Here is a 21,150-nt window from a genome sequence, read left to right on the forward strand (position 1 = left end):
AAAACAAATGCTGTTGTGATAGTGATGTACACTGTCTTATTGGTATATGTATGATTTCTATACATTTTACATCAGATAAAAACTTTGATTGTAAGATTCAGATAATTATTTATTAAAAGTGAGACATTTTAAATGACAATAAGAAAGAAAAGTGTTTCTTTGTGTCCCTCTTTCCCTGTTAATGCCCTGCCTGGTCCCCTGGCAAAACTTTGCTAGACCCGCCCCTGCACAGTTACCAGCTGTCAGCTAAAAAGGATCCTGGTGTTATTTGTCTCTCAGAAACAGCTCATAACTTCCCTTCAACTCATTCATGTCACCTAAAAGATAAACCTGTTTCTCCATCAGCTGTTCAGCTCTGATGATTCAGTAAGGACATCTCCTGGTTTCATCTTCATGTTTCCCTCTCACCAGGATATCCAAACCAATATCATGACCAGCAGTTTTACAGCTGTGGCTCCAGCAAACAAATAAATTCTAACTAACAGCTGATCAAGCTTAAACGTGCTGCTGTTGTTTAGCGCGACATCCACTGGTTTCCTCTTTCAGGCGCAAAGTGGGCGATAAACAAGCAAGAGAGACGGGACTTATGTTAGAAAAGCCGATCAGCTGATCATTGATCAGTTTCATGATTGAAGTAGCAACAGGAGAGGGAGGGGAGAGAATGAGAGAAGAAGAGGCAGCTGTGCAGCAAAGACGCAGAATAACTCCAGCTTTGTGTGTTTTTCATTGTAGCTGAAGTACGGGGCAAACTGTGTTCCTTTTCACCTCAATATGAAATGCGTAATATTTTCTCTGAATACGAGACGATTCCGTTTTTTACAGGACGGTTAGCAACTCTACTAACTAACCTATGAATAAAATAAAGTTCACTATCAGTAACATCATAGCACCCACCGAGCTGTATAGAAACATGCTAGCTAGTACGCAGTACAAGTTATTGATTGATTGATTGGTAATTTATTTCAACATGTGAACAATATACAAGTACATTTAGAAAAGAAAATGAGAGAGAGAAAAAAATACTATACAAATTACATACAAAAAGAAACGTTCTGATTAATTTACATGTTGAAAGGGAAGAAGTAAACACTTATTTAATCCCACCCCTTTGCCATAAATTATCAGTTAATATTTAGTCAGCTTCCATACTGATATAATTTGTAATAAAAATAGTGAACAGATTTCTGATATACTATATACTATAATAGCACATCATGAGTTTTTTTTTTGTTTGTTTGTTTGTTTTTACATCATGAAATCCACACAGAACATTTTAACAGCATTTACACGTACCTTCATTGTTTTGAAGTTACAAAAACCCCTTAAATTATAACTTCCTTCTTTCAAAAAAAACATACTCTGAATATTACCTGGCAGTTCTTTATTTTTTGCTTTGAATAGAATTTGTGCTGTTTGGAATTTCACTAGATCGTCAATTTTCAATATTTCAGACTGCAAAAATAGTGAGTTTGTATGTTCCTGTAACCTGCAGTGTGGATGATTCGAATTGCTTTTTTTGGAAGAGTAAAACGTGAATGTAATGTTTTATAGTTATTGCCCCAGACCTCTGCACAATAGCTTAAGTATGGTGAAACCAGTGAACAGTAGAGAATATGAAGTGATGTTCTGTCGAATACCTGTTTTGCCTTGTTTAGTACTGCAATGCTTCTTGATACTTTGGAATGAATATATCTTACGTGAGCTCTCCAGTTACGTTTTTCATCTGTTATTACCCCCAGAAATGTATTTTCACTGACTCTTTCAATATCAACACCATTTATTTGAATCTTTGCATTTGTATTTAAACTACTATTTCCAAATGACATAAGTTTAGATTTATTCAAATTTAATGATAATTTATTTTTATCAAACCAGAACTTCACTTTACTTATTTCATTAGTCATATCCTCCAATATATTCTGCAGATCATCACCAGAGCAAAAAATGTTTGTATCGTCAGCAAAGAGAACCATTTTTAATACTCTGGACACTTTACAGATGTCGTTAATGTACAAGTTGAAGAATTTTGGACCCAAAACTGACCCTTGGGGTACACTACAAGCAATGTCCATACATAAGGAGCAACCACCATTTAACTGCTTTCTGTCACTTAAATAACTTTAGGTTTAAATCTGGGACTCCCCACCATTTGACCTTAGAACTGGAGAAGCTTCTCGGATGAGAAGTGAAACGTCTTCAAGCAACTTAAAGAAGTCCAGATGCTTTTCTTTGCAAGCTGCTTTGACTCCCTTTTAGGCTCAGGGAGGGGCGGCCGGTTGGGGAGAGAGGGAAAAAAAGGATAAAGACATGCTGTGGAAGAGAGACAGAGGTTAATAACAGATATGATTCAATGCAGAGAGGTCTGTTAATACATAGTGAGTGAGAAAGGTGACTGAAAAGGAAAAACTCAATGCATCATGGGAATCCCCGGCAGCCTACGTCTATTGCAGCATAACTAAGGGAGGATTCAGGGTCACCTGGTCCAGCCCTAACTATATGCTTTAGCAAAAAGGAAAGTTTGAAGCCTAATCTTGAAAGTAGAGATAGTGTCTGTCTCCTGAATCCAAACTGGAAGCTGGTTCCACAGAAGAGGGGCCTGAAAACTGAAGGCTCTGCCTCCCATTCTACTTTTAAATACTCTAGGAACAACAAGTAGGCCTGCAGAGCGAGAGCGAAGTGCTCTAATAGGGTGATATGGTACTACAAGGCAAGTTTATTTATAGAGCACAATTCAACAACAAGGTGATTCAAAGTGCTTTACAGAGACATTAAAAAAACAAAAACAATAAAAAGCATGATTTAAAATTGATTAAAAAAACAGTAGATAAAATCAGTAGTTAAAATATAAGTTTTGAAATTTAAGCTTAAAAGTGTGGATTTGGTGCTTTATTCAAATGCAGCTGAGAACAGGTGAGTCTTCAACCTGGATTTAAACAAACTGAGTGTTTCAGCTGATCTGAGGCTTTCTGGGAGTTTGTTCCAGATATGTGGAGCATAAAAGCTGAATGCAGCTTCTCCGTGTCTGGTTCTGACTCTGGGAACTGATAAAAGACCGTATCCAGATGACCTGAGGGATCTGGAAGGTTCATACTGGGTCAGGAGGTCATTAAGATAAGATGGGGCCTGATTATTTAAGATCTTGTGTCATGGCCCCCATGCCTCGCTGGCTGACTCTGTGTTTGGCAACATGTTTTGTTTGTTTTTTTTTCCTTTGCGCTCTCTCTCCTTATAGAAGCTCATTATGGGCCCCCGCCCCTGGCCCTCGCACCTGTGCTCACCATCACACCTGCAGCTAATCCCAGCTGATTTGGAGCACTATTTATGACGGCGAACCTGTATCATCCTTCGCTGGATCGTTGAGCCATCAGCGGCAGTCCCTCTGAACCTGAACCTGAACCTGTGAGTTTGAGACTATCCCTAACCTGGACGTCTTTCTCTGTGTGTGTATATAGATCTGCCCTGGACCCGAGCGAGCATGTGTGTGTTTGGAACCCACTGAGAGCGTGTATTGGATTAATCCCTGCTTCCCCCCGGACCCTTTCCCCCGCCACATTGTATATATATTCTCAACTGGTGTCTCACTGTAAATAAACGCACTTTCTCTTTACCAAGGATACCTGGTCTGCGCGTGAGTCCGTTTCAAACATTGTGACACCTTGTATGTGAGGAGCAGGATTTTGAATTCAATTCTGGATTTAACAGGAAGCCAAAACAGGAGAAATCTGCTCTCTCTTTCTAGTCCCTGTCAGGACTCTTGCTGCAGCATTTTGGATTAGCTGAAGGCTTTTCAGGGAGTTTTTGGGACTTCCTGATAATAATGAATTACAGTCGTCCAGCCTGGAAGTAATAAATGCATGAACTAGTTTTTCAGCATTTTCAGCGTTCGATACTGTGCTGTGATGAGCTCTGAAACCTGACTGAAACTCTTCAAATAAAACCATTCCTCTGCAGATTATCTGTTAGCTGTTTGACAACTACTCTTTCAAGGATTTTTGATATGAAAGGAAGGTTGGAGATCCACCGGACTAAAAAGAGGTGCTTGTTTTAAAACATCTCTTGCTCTACTAATATTAAGGGTACCAAGCTTAAAGTTGCTCATATTTGAAGGAGAGCTGAAAGGAAACAAATATAACAGTGCCAGAGAAAATATGTGCTGTGAAATTGAACGAACTTCACTGTTTTCAGAGAAAACATAAATGTCATGGCTGACTCTTTTTACTGCTGACTCTACTCAGCAAGGCCAGAGAAAGGTGAGCTCTAGTGCCAGAGAGCCTTGTTAGTTTGCAGAGCTACATGTGGTGGCTGCTTGCTAGTGGTGTGCTGCTCAATATTGAAATATTGATTCCTCCAGTACAAGTTATTTATGTTCTAGAATCGATTCTCATATTAAAATATCGATATTTTAGTAATTTCGAGTAAATTTGTAGTTTATCATTAACAGGAACACAGTGGAAAGAAACTATATCATTCGGATCGTCTAACCTTAAAGGAATTACTTCGTCTTCCACCTTACGGCAGTGTAAATGTATAACATTACGTTTTTGTACAAAGTATCGGTATCGTCGATACCACCCTGAATTGTACTTAGTATCAGATCGGAAAGGAAATCAGTGGTATCGCACATCACTACTGCATGCTCCAGCTGTGTGTGTGTGTGTGTGTGTGTGTGTGTGTGTGTGTGTGTGTGTGTGTGTGTGTGTGTGTGTGTGTGGTTTTTTTTAGCCGTACTGACAAACCTTTAAGTTTAGTGAACAACTTCTGGGTTTTGTTATTTCCTTTCTTTTAAAGGTGATAGTGGCTTTTCAAAAGTCAAAGTAAACTTTATTGTCATCTCTGCTATATCCAGTGCAGTATACAGAGAGACAATGAGGCTCAGTTTACATCAGTGCAAAAACAAGCTAATAAATCGATATAAAAAGGAGAAGAAAATAAATAAATTTATGCTTAAGAGTTACATTTAGAATTTACACTTTGGTGTGGTTTAAGGTGACTGGTGTAGCAGCTTGTAAACCCGGAGTAAAGAAGATTGTCCATAGAGCAGCATCAATTGTCCATAGGTCAGCGTGTCTTACAGGGGCAGTGCTGTGCAAAAAAGTCAGATCACAGATTGTGTGGGTGTGTGTGGTGGGGAGAGAGGGAGGGCTGATAGTGAGTTCAGGAGTCTGGTGGGTCAAGCACGATGCCTGCAGCCTTACTGATGCAGTGGTTTTGGAAGATTTCCTGTATCACACGGAAATGCAGCTGGTCAGAACGCTCTCTATGGTGCCTCTGTAGAATGTGGTGAGGATGGGAGGAGGAAGGTTGGCCCGCTTCAGGGGTCACAAGAAGTGTAGGCACTGCTGGGCCTTTTTGGTGATGGAGGTGGTGTTGGTGGTCCGGGTGAGGACGTCTGAGATGTGAATTCCTCTTGATGCTGTTAACAGTCTCTACCATGGAACCATGGATGCTGAGTGGTCTGTGGGTGGAGCGAGTCTTCCTGAAGTCAACGATCATCTCCTTGGTTTTGTCCACATTCAGTGACAGATTGTTTTTGCTGCACTAGAACGGCATCTACTGAACCTCATCTCTGTGTGCTGACTCGTCGTTGCTGCTGATGAGTCCAACTACGGCTGTGTCGTCAGCAGTGTTGGTCAAGTTACTTGAAAAAAATAATCAGTAACTAATTACTGATTACCTCCCCAAAAAAGTAATCCCGTTACTTTACTGATTACTTATTTTCAAAAGTAATTAATTACTTAGTTACTTAGTTATTTTTTAAAAACACGATTTACAACCTGAATAGGTGATAAAGCGATAGATCTTTCAGCCCAATTCTACTTTTTCTGCATAATCCATCATACAAAATGTAATCAAATGAAAAAGTCTCTTTTTAAAACTTGTTTTATTAGTTTTCATCTTTCAACTTTATGCATCAAGCAAACATTAAGTTATATGCACCATTCTCTGACTGGAAGAAATTTGTTTAACATTTAAACCTATTTAAATAGGATTAATTTCAGGGATAAATTTTTGGATTAGCTGTTGGATTAACAACCTTATTTTAAAAATCCTGCAGCTATTCAAATTAGCCACACCGTGGAATGTAAGGAGCCCTCTGATTGGTTGGATCCAACAGCTAATCCAAAAGTTAATCCCTGAGCGAACAGGAAAAGGAAATGGAATTTGAAATGCAGTTTATTAAAGTGCAATTGGAAATGAAGTTTATTAAATTAGAATTCAAAAATGTTTTTTGAAATGAAGTTTTTAAAAAGCATTTTAAAAATCAGTTTATTAAATTGGAATTCAGAAATGAATTTACAAATGGAGAATTTATTCTACAATTCATTATTTAAGCGCAGAATTCTTTATTTCGATGCACGTGGCTGTTGTGGTCCTCCATACTTTAGTAGAATGTAACAACCACCCACCGGCCTCATCCAGATGCAGGATGAATTTTTAACTGAAAGCGAGCCTTTATTTTGGTGCCTGTACAAAAAACACTTCACAGCAACGAATGAAGGGATGAACTGAAAACACCAACAAAACTAAACTGGGTGAAGCTACACAAAAGAACATGACGAACAATGAAAACCCTAACCCTAACAAAAACCTGAAACCAGGAACAAGGAGCCCGAGCCATGAAACACTGAGGAGGAAATGCAGTAGCAACATGGAAGATGACGAATCAGCAACAAACAGGTGGCAACAAACAGGCTTAAATACACAGCAGGACAACAAGAGAATGGGGAACAGATGGAGACACAGCTGGGGCAATCAGATCACTTATCAAATCACTGAGAATCACAAAGCTAGAAACACAAAAGACTAAACTCTGGAAAACACAAAATCAAAGGAAAACCAAACATAAACACTGCAGACCCAGGACCATGACAGATGTGGCGTGAACCGCACTGACTTTAGCATAATTAAGAGTTTTGTAGATATTAACAAGCATCTTTTATAAGGTAGTAGTTGATGATAAAGTTCCAATCATTGTTATTGAAGTTCAGCCAACAGGTTTTGGAATGATACATTAGGAGAAAAGATCTTTGTTAAAGGCATTTTATTCTCTCTTTTTGCGTGTATAGAAGCATATATGTTGAATATAAAATAAGAAGCCCTTCTCTCAGAATCAGCAGCACCAGAAAATAGTGTATGTAAGACTGCAGCAGTATCACCATGAGTGTAAAGATTTAAAAGAGGCACTTTGCAGTTTTACAGCCTTAATCACTCAGGATCAAATTACATAAATGTCAGCAGGAAACCACTTAACCACATCCAAAAATAATCCATCCTTCCTGTCTGAAATCACTTCCTGAAATCACTACAAACGTTGACACAATTCCTACTGCCGATGATATAGAAGATGCTGAAAAGCAAAGGCTCCTTTAATATAGTGATGAAGTCTACTCAGCGTGAAATTATTTGGTGTAAGTTACACTGCAGTAGTGTTACACTACACTACATACTGTACATTAATGCCACGGTTTTGCACAATATCCAACTACACACCTCTGTATATTTTATATATTTTATTGTATTGTTGACTCTATTTAATTTGTAAAATATGTATACACACACACACACACACACACACACACACACACGTAGAAAAACATATCTAGTATACACATCCAGTAATGCATATACTATTATATATTGTACATATATTTATTAGTCTCAGATTTAGCCATTCTTATATTTTGCTTGTTTTACGTTATTGTATTTTTGCACAACTCTGTTGCTTGTGAAGCTCGCACACAAGAATTTCACTCACATGTACTGTACCAGTGTACCTGCACATGTGATGTGACAATAAAAGTGATTTGATTTGATTTAAATCAGCTACATTAATCCTTTCTAAAAGTGTCATGTGAATGGCATTTTCTATGTATTTATTATCTAAATACACTTTTTCATAGTTTACAGTATAATTTCTGTATGATAATCGTCATAATAATGGTTTTTCAGGGGGGGTTATGCTCAAAGTAAGTATATATTATGACAATAGGCACAAACCCTGATACGCTGTCAACTGTTACCCATCAGATGCGTTAAAGGTAACCGTGTTGACATTTCTTGCTCTCTGGCCCTGCTGCTAATATTCTAGCTGCTAACATGTCATTTTATGATATAAACCTTGTCTGTATTTTTTTAAGATCTAAGGTCTAAAGTAAGTTTACATGGACATGCTAGTAATGAGGTATTAACTCTGACAATCAGAATCAGATGATGAGCAATTAACCCTCTCTAGGCAATAATTCTTGAATACAATAATTCTGTATTTAAAATTCCCTCCACTGAAAGAATTGAAATAAGTTAGTATTGGCTATGCAACTTTAGGGCAAACTGTTACTGTGTTACAGGGGTTTTGCCAGTGGGTAACATGCTGGCGGAGGTTTCTCACACACAAAGCGAATAATGTATATTAATGGGTGAAATGCTTTTAATGTTTTAATGATTATTGAACAAATAATGCTGAAACGTATACACAAAAAGACACATCGCAGTGTTGGTATGAATAGCAAAACCTGACATTTCATTGGACAGCACAAAAAAAAATGTAAATCTACCACAGCTTCTGCAAAATAAATCATAGAGCCTGTTGACTGTTTTGCATAAATTAAAAGGAAACGTGGCAGTGTATGAAAGTGGTCAGTGCTGAAATTGCTAAATGATAGCTGTAAAAATGAAATGTACACTTAATTGTAGCATAAAAAGTCTATCCACCCAGGAACTCTCCTGCTGACACGCCCAGGAACTTATTTGGTCAGTTATGTTGAAACACTTTCTTAATTAGCTGAACTTTCAAAAGTCAGTGCTGGGACATAAAACTGTGCCTAGTTCTTAGAGAAGGGTGACAATAACAAAAACAACAACGCTTTAGAAGTGACTCTGTCCAAGAATAAAGTTTTGTTTTGCCTTTCATTGTGAAAGCAAAGATGCGAACAGTATCTGATATATGAATAATGGGAAGACAAATTGAACATGTTACATTACAATTTGGAAGAGTTGACCTCTGTTAAAACTGCTGAGCAACTCTTTTATATTTCCCCATGAGTTTTGCATGACTGCAGTATTTCCATTATTGTGTGTGTGTGGTCTCACAGTCAGGAAGAAAAACAGGATACATTTTTTTAACCAGCCACACTAGCAGTCTGCCACTTTAACTCATTTTGTCCGAAAGCCCTTATTAACTTGATGAGGGTCATGGTTTCATGTTTTGCCCAAGGCCCTCTCTAAACATGAACAGAAAGATTCAGTGAAGCAACTGCAGCCAGATTTGTGTTTTTGTCTTTTATTCTCACGACACGAGTACCCTACTAATGTCCCAGCACCTCTAGCATTTACTTTCTGCATATGACAGCCTCATTACTTGTCTGACCTCAGCTTGCTTGAGACACTTGACTCAGTGGCCAACTCTGATATCACCCTATATAATCCTCCAATTGCACATTTTAATCAGTCAAAAGAGGACTTCTGTGCCACTTTCTGTCTCTTTTTAAAGATCAACTAATTCCTTGGCACTGATACTGAAGTCCCGCGAATGACTGAATTCTGCTTGGACTTCACAGGACAGCATACATGTGTCTTTGTGTTTGACACTACTAGTCTGTGGCACGAGATTATAGCAACCAAGCTTTCTGGACATTCCCGGGTTTCAATTCGTGCACAAAGGAAGTTTCAGTACTCAGCAGTGTGAAATTGTGATCATGGCACATACTCAGTTTCATATTCTTACAGAAGTAAAAAAAAAAAAAAATCCACAAAGATGAGCAAGAAAACTCATTAACTTCCTTTAAAGAACATCAAAAAATCTGATTTAGATTGTCTAAAAGAAAAAGAATGATTTGTGGAAACGTAATCTTTTGATACTTGCTCACACATCAAAAGAAAATTGATTTACTGAAATGGTAAATGGCCTGTATTTGTTCAGTGCTTTTCTAGTCCCTAAGGACCCCAAAGCGCTTTACACAACCAGTCATCCACCCATTCACACACCCATTCACACACTGGTGATGGGCAGCTACATTGTAGCTACAGCCACCTGGGGCGCACTGACTGTAATAAATCTTACAGCTGATTTACAGTCACAGTAGCTGCAGGCAGGCTGTGACTTGCCTGCAGCAAACGCAAACGCACACAGACACGCACAGGAAAGAATGAGCGAGCAACATGTTTGAGTCAGTGACGAAGAGCTGGCACTGAACACTGTGCTTTCTGTCAGGGACTGATTTAACCCAGCTTCAGGAAATCAGCCATTCTCAGCAAAACTGCATAAAAACTCTTCTTTCTCTGACAGATGAGGTGTAGGATTTCACACACATATTTCTATATTGAGTCATTGATTACAGTCAAGAAACTTGTCTTATGTTCCCTAGCTCTGTGTTGTGATTTACCGTCCCCCAAAATATAATAAGACTCTCATTGAGGATTTTGCTGACCTTTTCGCATCTCTTTATTTAATTTATGATCGTGTTCTTATCACTGGTGATTTTAACATTCACATTTGCTGTAAAGATGATGTGTTTGCCAAGGATTTTTTAGCCTTAGCTGACTCTTTTAATCTCATCCTGTGGGTTTGTTTGGCTTTGAGGATCCTCGACATCTTGTTCGCATAATCAATCCTGTGACTGTGGCTGAATTTTCGGCTGCTTTCTCCAAATCTGTTCTTCCTGACATTGATCGTTCTACACCCTCTCCAGTTGATGATTTTGCCAACTCCTTCCTCTCTACATGCTCTTCTTTACTGGACGTTATGGCCCCTATAAAGGTAAAACGGCTTAGAAGCTGCCCTCAACCATGGTTAAATGACTCTTTACGTGCTCTACGGCGCATTTGCCGCCAAGCTGAAAGAGGGTGGAAAAAAGATAAGCTCCAGGTGTCTTTTGACATCCTTCGCAGGACCCGCCTGGAATTCCAGAAATCTGTTAGGTTGCCTAAGGCAGGTTTCCTGTCGGCTTTCATTACGGATCACAGTCACAATCCTTTGCTGTTCTCTTTATACTTGTTACCCTTGGGCTGAATCTTTGACTAATACAATATTTCCTTTCATTTTTACACGGATGACATTCAAATCTATTTTGAACTTGCTGAGGATGTCACGTCGTCGTTGCAACACTTTGATTGAATTTTTCTTTATTTGATTTTGAGTGAAGTTGAAAAACTGATTACTGAGCAATTACCTCATTTTAAATGATAAGAAGACAGAAATTGTAATCTTTGATACTCCCATCCCTCGGGCTGAACTAACTGGTATTTCTGGGCCCTTTGCTGACTCCCTTTCTGATACTGCCAGGAACTTTGGTGTTGTCTTGGACAGTTCCTTCAAGTTGGACAAACATGTGTCCTCTGTAGTTAAATCTGGTTTCTATCAATTACGTCTAAACTCTCAGACCAAGCCCTACATACCACGTAAGAACCTGGAAAAACATATCCATGCCTTTGTTACATCAAGATTAGATTACTGTAATTCCCTTTATACTGGTCTCCATTCTGCCCTTATTCACAAACTGCAGCTCGTTCAAAACACTGCTGCACGTCTCTTAACCGGAACTGGTAGGTGTGAGTCTATTACTCCAGTTCTCTCCGACCTGCACTGGCTTCCTGTTAAATTGCGTATTGATTTTAAAATCGTATTGCTCACTTTTAAAATCATAAATAAAACCGCGCCCAGCTATCTTAAGGATCTCCTCAGCTTTTATACCCCTGGGAGAGCGCTTAGATCAGCAGGCCAAAGGCTCCTGGTGCGACCTAGATCCCTCCTTAAGACCGGAGGTGGCCGCGCATTTGCCTCTAATGCACCCTACCTCTGGAATAATCTTCCCCAAGCTATCCGCGCGTCTGATTCAATTCAATCTTTTAAATCTCGATTAAAAACGTATTTATTTAGCCTTGCCTTCCCTGCCTCCTAGACCCTGCATTTTTAACTGTACTGTAACTTATCTTTTTTTGCTTTTATTAATGTTTTTATGTTTTAACCTTAGCCTTTCGACTTGTGCCTACTATGCCTGGTATCATTGGTTCGTTATGGCTCCCACCTGTTAGTATATTCTATTTGTGCTTATATTATTATTTTATTTACTTGTATTTATTATTGCTCTTATTTGCTTTCTGTGAAGCACTTTGGCATACACCTTGTTTTTAAATGTGCTATATAAATAAAATTGTATTGTTTTGTATTTAAATAATTTCCCCCAGGGATCAATAAAGTATTCTGATTCTGATTGATTTCAAACTTTCCTTTCCTCTCGTCTTTCTTGATCATTACTTCCTCATACACTTTCCTTTTTGGGTCTCTGCCTCTCCACACAGGTCTGTGGATAGAAAACCAAATAAAGGCTGCTTTTCACAGCAAAACATAATAATAAAATAAATAAAAAATAATGCAGACTTTAGTGACTCTAAAACATTAGTGTAAACAAATAAATGTGCTGTACATTTACTCTGGATGTCTGCATTTCCAGGTGGGCTTCAGCTTATGACAAAGTTCGACTGCTTTAATAATAATGGATTGCATTTATATAGTGCTTTTCGGGACCCCTCAAAGCGCTGTACAATTCCACTATTCATTCACTCTCACATTCACACACTGGTGGAGGCAAACCACAGTTGTAGCCACAGCTGCCCTGGGGCAGACTGACAGAAGCGAGGCTGCCATATTGTGCCATCGGCGCCCCCACAACTCTTGAGCCACGATCGCTTTACATATAGGACATGTTTATGACCACAAATCTACAAACCTTTGGTCCAGTTTGAGCATTGCTCAGTCTGACACTGGGGAGAATTTGCTGGGGCGTCCATTCTCTGGGAAACTTGCAGCTGTTTTTAATTCTTTCAACATGTAGAAGTGTTCTCAGTGTAGAGCTCATAGTATTTGAAAATGGCCTGAAGATCTTTTTCCAAACTGATGACCGACAACAGTTGCTTATTTAAGATAATCTGATGCCTTTGGCACATCATGCCAATGACTCACACCAGCCATTGTGGATCATGTGGCTGCTAATGGAAGTAGCAGAATGAATTCTAAAGTGTTCAGGGCTATGCTCTCTGCTCAGGTTATGGGTAATAGCAGTAACTGTGATATATTTGTTGAAGGTGAAAAAGTATTTTTTTTTAGAGATGCACACTATTGAAGTTTATAAAAGTGTCTTTTTTTTAAAAACTGGCATCACTTTATCAAGAATTTCCTGAATATTGTCATCAGCACAGCCACATTACATTTTTATAGTTGAAAAACACATTGAGGTTCTGCTTAAAAACTGCCTCCAAATTCATCAACAGTCACAATCTAAAACTAAAATCCATTTTTTGTTCAGCTCAGTTTTTTTCTGTCAAGCCACATTTCAGCACCAATATCATGCTTCCAAAACCAAAGCTGCCTCCGTTTGATACGGATAGATAGCTGTTCAAGCAACATATTTTTTAGGGAGGGTCTCCTGTTTACTTACATTTTGATATCCAGCTCATGCTTCAGCCTTGCTTCCTTCTCTAACATAAGAATTTTCTCACAGAGTCATTTTTTGACACTTTTGAATTCAGCTTTGGACATATGCCGCTTATCAAACAACTTCAGGTCTTAAGGTTTTAATTTGAGTATGGACAAGGCATTGAGTCTCAGGATATATGGACTATCAGAATCCTGAGACTCAGTGCCTTGTCCATACTCAAATGGACTATCGGAATCTGAACACCACAGGAGATGAGGACAATAGTGTCCCAGGAATTGGATCATTTTCTCGAAGGTTTGATAAATTGAGTAAAGTGGACACAAGCTCAAAACAAAATAAAACTTTAAATGTTTAACAAAGTTTATCAAGCAATACACTGGGAAGAAAACCCCCACTGATCTTGAGTTCCTCTGTGATCCGTTTTAATACGGAGCCCCGCAAGGGACATGGGAGAAAAAAAAATTAAGACTGTGTTCCTCCCGGCTGTAGTAGGTCTGGACCTCCCGTTAGCTTTGAGATGGTGGGTGTCAGATCTCCGAAAATGTCGGAGCACTTTTGCAAATATGTGATGTCTTGTAAACCGAGCAGATATCTGACGTTTACACAACTACATTCACGCCTCAAAATATCTTAAAAGTGTATTTTGTGACCCAGAAAGAGTAACATTACAACCAAGTAGCTGCCGCCATTGTTGGAATTCAACATTTGCGAGATCTCGCAAAAGTTTTGCGAGATCCCGAGTTTGTTTTGCGAGATCTCGCAAATGTTCATCGTAATTTTTTTTTCTCCCATGTCCCTTGCGGGGCTCCGTATTTTAAGCATAGAATCCCCTGAGTAATAAAACAAACAACAGTTCCAAAACGTGACCTCCACAGCAGAGTATTTCAGACTCCTGGCACACTGATCCCAATACTGAATACTCCCTTCACAGCTTCTCTCTAAATATTTACAAAGTGGAAACTCTCATCAATGTCCCGAAAGATAAGAGCGCCAGAATATGCACACACACACGCACCACTGTTGGGTAAATTACTTTAAATTAGTAACTTAGTTACATTACTAGTTACTTCTATCAAAAGTAACTCAGTTACTTCAAGTTACTCGTTACTTTCAAAGTAACTAGTTACTAGGGAAAGTAACTTTGGTTTTACTCAGAATTCTCTTGTTAATGTGTTGCTTCCATAACTTTGCCAGTCTTCTAGCTTGCTTACTTGCCACAAGTGCACTGTGCCACCTACCAATAGAAAGGAAAAGATAATGTGCATATTTCCACGAGAGAAATCCCACGCCTGGACCCCCGTTGACCGCCGCTATGATTCTAGCCTACGTCACAGCGTCATGTGCGCCTTTTACATCCAGCACAAAAACTGCAGTCATGGTGCTTTCGATTGTACTCAGAACTCAGAAATTCTGCCTTCTGAATAGGAAGATGTAGGTAACACCAGACTGCAGATGAGCTGCATACATGGCTGGACTGGGACAGAAAATCGTCCCGGGCATTTTGACTAGAGACCGGCCCACCATTATAGGAAAAATCATAAAGCCTTTGAATGAAAATAAACGCTGTTGTGACAGTGATGTACACTGTTTTGATGGTATATATGCATCAATCTATCAATCGTTTGTTGTAAGATTCAGATAATTATTTTTTAAAAGCTAGACATTTTAAATGAGAATAAGAAAGAAAAGTATTTCTTTGTGCCCCCCTCTCCCTGTTAATGCCCTACCTGCCCCCCTGGCAACACTTTGCTAGACCCGCCCCTGCACAGTTACCAGCTGTCAGCTACTTAGAAAAGGATCCTGGTGTTATTTGTCTCTCAGAAACAGTTCATAACTTCCCTTCAACTCATTCATGTCACCTGAAAGGTAAACCTGTTTCTCCATCAGCTGTTCAGCTCTGATGATCCAGTAAGGACATCTCCTGGTTTCATCTTCATGTTTCCCTCTCACCAGATAACCAAACCATATCATGACCAGCAGCTTTACAGCTGTGGCTCCAGCAAACATCAGCTGATACTAGAAATTAATATTAAATAAATTCTAACAACAGCTGATCAAGCTTAAACGTGCTGCTGTTGTTTAGCGCGACATCCGCTGGTTTCCTCTTTCTGGTGCAAAGTGGGCGATAAACAAACAAGAGAGAAAAGCCGATCAGCTGATCATTGATCAGTTTCATGATTGAAGTAGAAACGGGAGAGGGAGGGGGAGAATGAGAGAAGAAGAGACAGCTGTGCGGCGTAAACACAGAATAACTCCAGCTTTGTGTCTTTTTCATTGTAGCTGAATTACGGGACAAACTGTTCCTTTTCACCTCAATAAGAAACGCGTAATATTTTCTCTGAATACCAGACGGGACGGTTGGCAACTCTAATAACTTATGAACAAAATAAAGTTCAACATCAGTAACATAGCACCACCCAGCTGTATAGAAACCCCGTCATGCTAGCTAGTACCCAGCACGAAAAAGTCAGCATAACGAAAATAAACTCCACCTAAACTTGGTTCATATCTGACCCAGATAGACTGCAGTCATAACTTCATACCTGAAGTTCAGTTCACCTGACACTCGGACCAGCGCCCGCATCGGGTCTCTGCTCCTCCAGCCTCCCCTTTCCCTCATCCACCTGCTGGCCTCCACCACTTGCTAATGTTACTGAATCTGTGGAAGCTCCGCGATAGCCGGTCTGCAGACGCTGTGCGCAGACAGTCGGGAGCAGAAGTCCCCTTGTCAACATACCACGGCAGACCCGACGATGTTCGCATGAACATGCTTTTTTCTTTATTGACTACTTTTCACATAGCCAGCTGTAGTTTTACAGCTCACAGCCTGATACATACCAACACAACAGCAGAGAGAGCACAGAATTTAAGCCGGCGAGGCTTGATTGCAGATGCCGCTCAGGTGCGTCCACCTCCCCTGAAGCGGCACTGCAGACCACGCCCTGCCACACACATTAACCACATAAAATAAATATTTATGCAGATATTTTGCAAATACTTATTTTTCATTTTTTAGCAGCATATTGCTTTTTTCAAATTATTTTTAAAATTCAGATCAAGGCTCCGCTACAGGCTGCGAAATCCCAAAGGTGATAAGGATGACGCCTCACTACTGTTTTTGTTTGTATTTTTAGTTTAGTTCAAAATGTGTTCATTCCAGAAATAAAATGTAATTTTCTCTGTAGCACTTCGTGTATTTCATAAGCAACACACTTTAGTTGTTTATACAAAGCATAAAGGTAAAAAAAACAAAAAAACAAAACAGTGTTATCTTCATTTTAGATGTCAAAAAGTATTTGCGGCTCCCAGTGTTTTCTTTTCCATGGAAACTGGGTCCAAATGGCTCTTTGGGTGTTAAAGTTTGCTGAGCCCTGCCCTACACTGACACACACATACAGAGAGAGAGAGAGAGATAGTTGAGGGAGAATGAGCTTGAGGATGAGAGAAAGGCAGATATGGCAATAGACCGGCAAGAACAGGACCACGACACAAAAGAGCAATCATACAACACACACACTTGGTTGGTGGCATAGCCTAAGGCTTACCAGCACAAAAAGACTGTGTGTAAGATACAAATACATTTTTGTTGCAGCCAGTGTTACAAAAGTCAGAAATTTAAATTCTACACAAAGGCTTTAACAAAAAACTCTTTTTTAAGGCTGTCATTACATGGGTCAAACTTAGAAGGCAACATTACTGTCCGACAGAACAATAATTGAAGTGTATGGAAAAGTCCCCTTCTTGAGGCTTAAATACCACTTCATCTGTTTAAGGTCAAAGTTCAAGTCAGTATTTAAATGTAACCTTAACTAGCTGATTCTAACCACCCTCGACTGAAGGTGTTGACCCTCCACTTTTTATTTGCCAGCTATACAGGATATTAGGATTTGATAAGGAACTTAGTATTACAGAAAACATCCTGAGGGTTGGGTCTGGCTCCTAGCCTAAAAGACCTTCCAATGTGATGCTGTTTGGGGGTTGTCAGGCTTTTCTACCTTTGCTTGATTGGCTAGTTTGAACCAACAAGGAAGTCAAAAATGCCGTTTAACCAATGCAAATGTACCAAATGTTGGCACCTGGAGAGAGACAGACAACGTTCAGAGGCAACAGCGATGAGTGTTGTCGCAGCATATAAACCAAACCTCACATTTAGTCAGTATTTGTTTAAAATCAAATAAACACACTTAAGGCACAGGATCAAAAAATAGATTCCAGGAAATCCCAATTACAGGATCATATGCTCCAGTGTGTTGTGTAAACCTGAAATCCTTATCTCTTGCTAAGTTTAAGAGACATTACCAACAGGAAATGATTGGCACAGCTCACGTTTCACAGCCATAATGGAGTGCAGATTTGTTTTGCTATCTGTTTCATCATCAGCAGTCACTATGTCTACATCACTACCACCACTCCCAAAGCTGTAATCTGCCAAATGACAAACATCATCCTTTCCTTTTTGCTAAAGCATATAGTTAGGGCTGGACCAGGTGACCCTGAATCCTCCCTTAGTTATGCTGCAATAGACGTAGGCTGCCGGGGATTCCCATGATGCATTGAGTTTTTCCTTTCCAGTCACCTTTCTCACTCACTATGTGTTAACAGACCTCTCTGCATTGAATCATATCTGTTATTAATCTCTGTCTCTCTTCCACAACATGTCTTAATCCTGTTTTTCCTTCTCTCGCCCCAACCGGCCGCCCCTCCCTGAGCCTAAAAGGGAGTCAAAGCAGCTTGCAAAGAAAAGCGTCTGGACTTCTTTAAGTTGCTTGAAGACGTTTTACCTCTCATCAGAGAAGCTTCTCCAGTTCTAAGGTCAAATGGTGGGGAGTCCCAGATTTAAACCTAGTGGGAGTGACCCCCCGCAGAGGGACAAAAGGAGCCCCTGATGATCCTCTAATCGCCTGAGCCAAGGTGTGAAACTGGGTGTGGGTCCCAATCAGCCAGGGTTTCAGGTGAGCTCATTGTGAAACCTGGCCCCACCTTATCATGCGAATTCCTGAGGTCAGATTGTCCAGGATGTGAGTGGGCGTTAAGGCGTCTGGGAAGGGATCTCAAAACTGGATTATAGATGGCAGAGAGTTGGTGTCGTAAACCCCCGCCTCTGTTCAAAGACGGTCGCTCACAGTGGACATAGATGGCTTCTTTCACTCCTCTTTCAAACCATCTGTCCTCTCTGTCCAAAAGGTGAACATTGGCATCCTCGAAAGAGTGTCCCTCTTTGGGGGGAAACTCCCACTAGGTTTATATCTGGGACTCCCCACCATTTGACCTTAGAACTGAAGAAGCTTCTCGGATGAGAGGTGAAACATCTTCAAGCAACTTAAAGTCCAGACGCTTTTCTTTGCAAGCTCCTTTGACTACAATGACCTGGATGACTGAGAACCTTCACAGACCTGTTAAAAGGGAGTTTTTCCTTCCCACTGTCGCCAAAGTGCTTGCTCATAGGGGGTCATATGATTGCAATCTCCAGTGACTGCTCTATCTAGCAGTAGCTAGACCCCACTCAATTATTGAGCCAATAGCAGATGGTTTGTTTGATCTGCCAGACCCTTATGAAATACACTTAGCGTTTTTAGCAAGTTGTTATGAATCATATCAGGGCCTGGTGCAGTCCAACTCTTTTTACACAGGGAGATGCTGTGATCTGCTTTTAGCTCCACTAGCCACTGAGCATTATTGTCATAGCTGGACTAGCCATCATGCATACCGGGCATTTATGGGCTGATGTTTTTTCGTTTGTTTGTTTGTTTGTTTTTTGTAAAGGTATAAACAATGAAAGGTGGTGGTTTGGCCAGATGCTGGCCGATGTGTGAAAATAACTCAGTTGTTTGGTGGTGGCTATGGCGGAGCTTCCACGGAGGCCAGCGGGTGGATGAGGGAAAGGGGAGGCAGGAGGAGCAGAGACCCGAGGCGGCTGCCGGTCCGAGTGTCAGGTGAACTGAACTTCAGGTAAGAAGTTATGACCTGCAGTCTATCTGGTCAGATATAAACCAAGTTTAGGTGGAGTTTATTTTCGTTATGCTGACTTTTTGCAGTCAGTTACAATAACCGTCACTTAGTTAATAAGAAAACTGGAACGTTATGGTGTCAGAGGGGTAGTTTTAGATTGGGGCCGGAGTTATTTAAGTAACAGAAAAAAGTTTGTGAAAATAAATGGTGGTTGCTCCTTATGTATGGACATTGCTTGTGGTGTACCCCAAGGGTCAGTTTTGGGTCCAAAATTCTTCGACTTGTACATTAACGACATCTGTAAAGTGTCCAAAGTATTAAAAATGGTTCTCTTTGCTGACGATACAAACATTTTTTGCTCTGGTGATGATCTGCAGAATATATTGGAGGATATGACTAATGAAATAAGTAAAGTGAAGTTCTGGTTTGATAAAAATAAATTATCATTAAATTTGAATAAATCTAAACTTATGTCATTTGGAAATAGTAGTTTAAATACAAATGCAAAGATTCAAATAAATGGTGTTGATATTGAAAGAGTCAGTGAAAATACATTTCTGGGGGTAATAACAGATGAAAAACTTAACTGAGAGCTCACGTAAGATATATTCATTCCAAAGTATCACGAAGCATTGCAATACTGAACAAGGCAAAGCAGGTATTCGACAGAACATCACTTCATATTCTCTACTGTTCACTGGTTTCACCATACTTAAGCTATTGTGCAGAGGTCTGGGGCAATAACTATAAAACATTACATTCACGTTTTACTCTTCCAAAAAAAGCAATTCGAATCATCCACACTGCAGGTTACAGGAACATACAAACTCACTATTTTTGCAGTCTGAAATATTGAAAATTGACGATCTAGTGAAATTCCAAACAGCACAAATTCTATTCAAAGCAAAAAATAAAGAACTGCCAGGTAATATTCAGAGTATGTTTTTTTTGAAAGAAGGAAGTTATAATTTAAGGGGTTTTTGTAACTTCAAAACAATGAAGGTACGTGTAAATGCTGTTAAAATGTTCTGTGTGGATTTCATGATGTAAAAACAAACAAACAAACAAAAAAAAACTCATGATGTGCTATTATAGTATATAGTATATCAGAAATCTGTTCACTATTTTCATTACAAATTATATCAGTATGGAAGCTGACTAAATATTAACTGATAATTTATGGCAAAGGGGTGGGATTAAATAAGTGTTTACTTCTTCCCTTTCAACATGTAAATTAATCAGAACGTTTCTTTTTGTATGTAATTTGTATAGTATTTTTTTCTCTCTCTCATTTTCTTTTCTAAATGTACTTGTATATTGTTCACATGTTGAAATAAATTACCAATCAATCAATCAATAACTTGTACTGCGTACTAGCTAGCATGTTTCTATACAGCTCGGTGGGTGCTATGATGTTACTGATAGTGAACTTTATTTTATTCATAGGTTAGTTAGTAGAGTTGCTAACCGTCCTGTAAAAAACGGAATCGTCTCGTATTCAGAGAAAATATTACGCATTTCGTATTGAGGTGAAAAGGAACACAGTTTGCCCCGTACTTCAGCTACAATGAAAAACACACAAAGCTGGAGTTATTCTGCGTCTTTGCAGCTGCCTCTTCTTCTCTCATTCTCCCTCTCCTGTTTCTACTTCAATCATGAAACTGATCAATGATCAGCTGATCTAACGTAAGTCCCGTCTCTCTTGCTTGTTTATCGCCCACTTTGCGCCTGAAAGAGGAAACCAGTGGATGTCGCGCTAAACAACAGCAGC

The 21,150-nt window shown here is 39.5% G+C and overlaps 1 long non-coding RNA gene across 1 annotated transcript; it reads right to left on the reverse strand.

The window, feature by feature from the left end:
- Positions 1-15,435: 15,435 nt before the first annotated feature.
- On the reverse strand, positions 15,436-20,280 carry LOC120736913. Its single transcript, XR_005696639.1, has 3 exons — positions 19,951-20,280; positions 17,071-17,078; positions 15,436-15,446 (listed from the first exon to the last, which is right to left on the reverse strand). It is a non-coding gene; the product is annotated as an uncharacterized LOC120736913 (long non-coding RNA).
- Positions 20,281-21,150: the final 870 nt, after the last annotated feature.

Source organism: Simochromis diagramma, unplaced genomic scaffold (assembly GCF_900408965.1).
Source record: "Simochromis diagramma unplaced genomic scaffold, fSimDia1.1 OVJJ01000516.1, whole genome shotgun sequence".
NCBI classification, from domain to species: Eukaryota; Metazoa; Chordata; class Actinopteri; order Cichliformes; family Cichlidae; genus Simochromis; species Simochromis diagramma.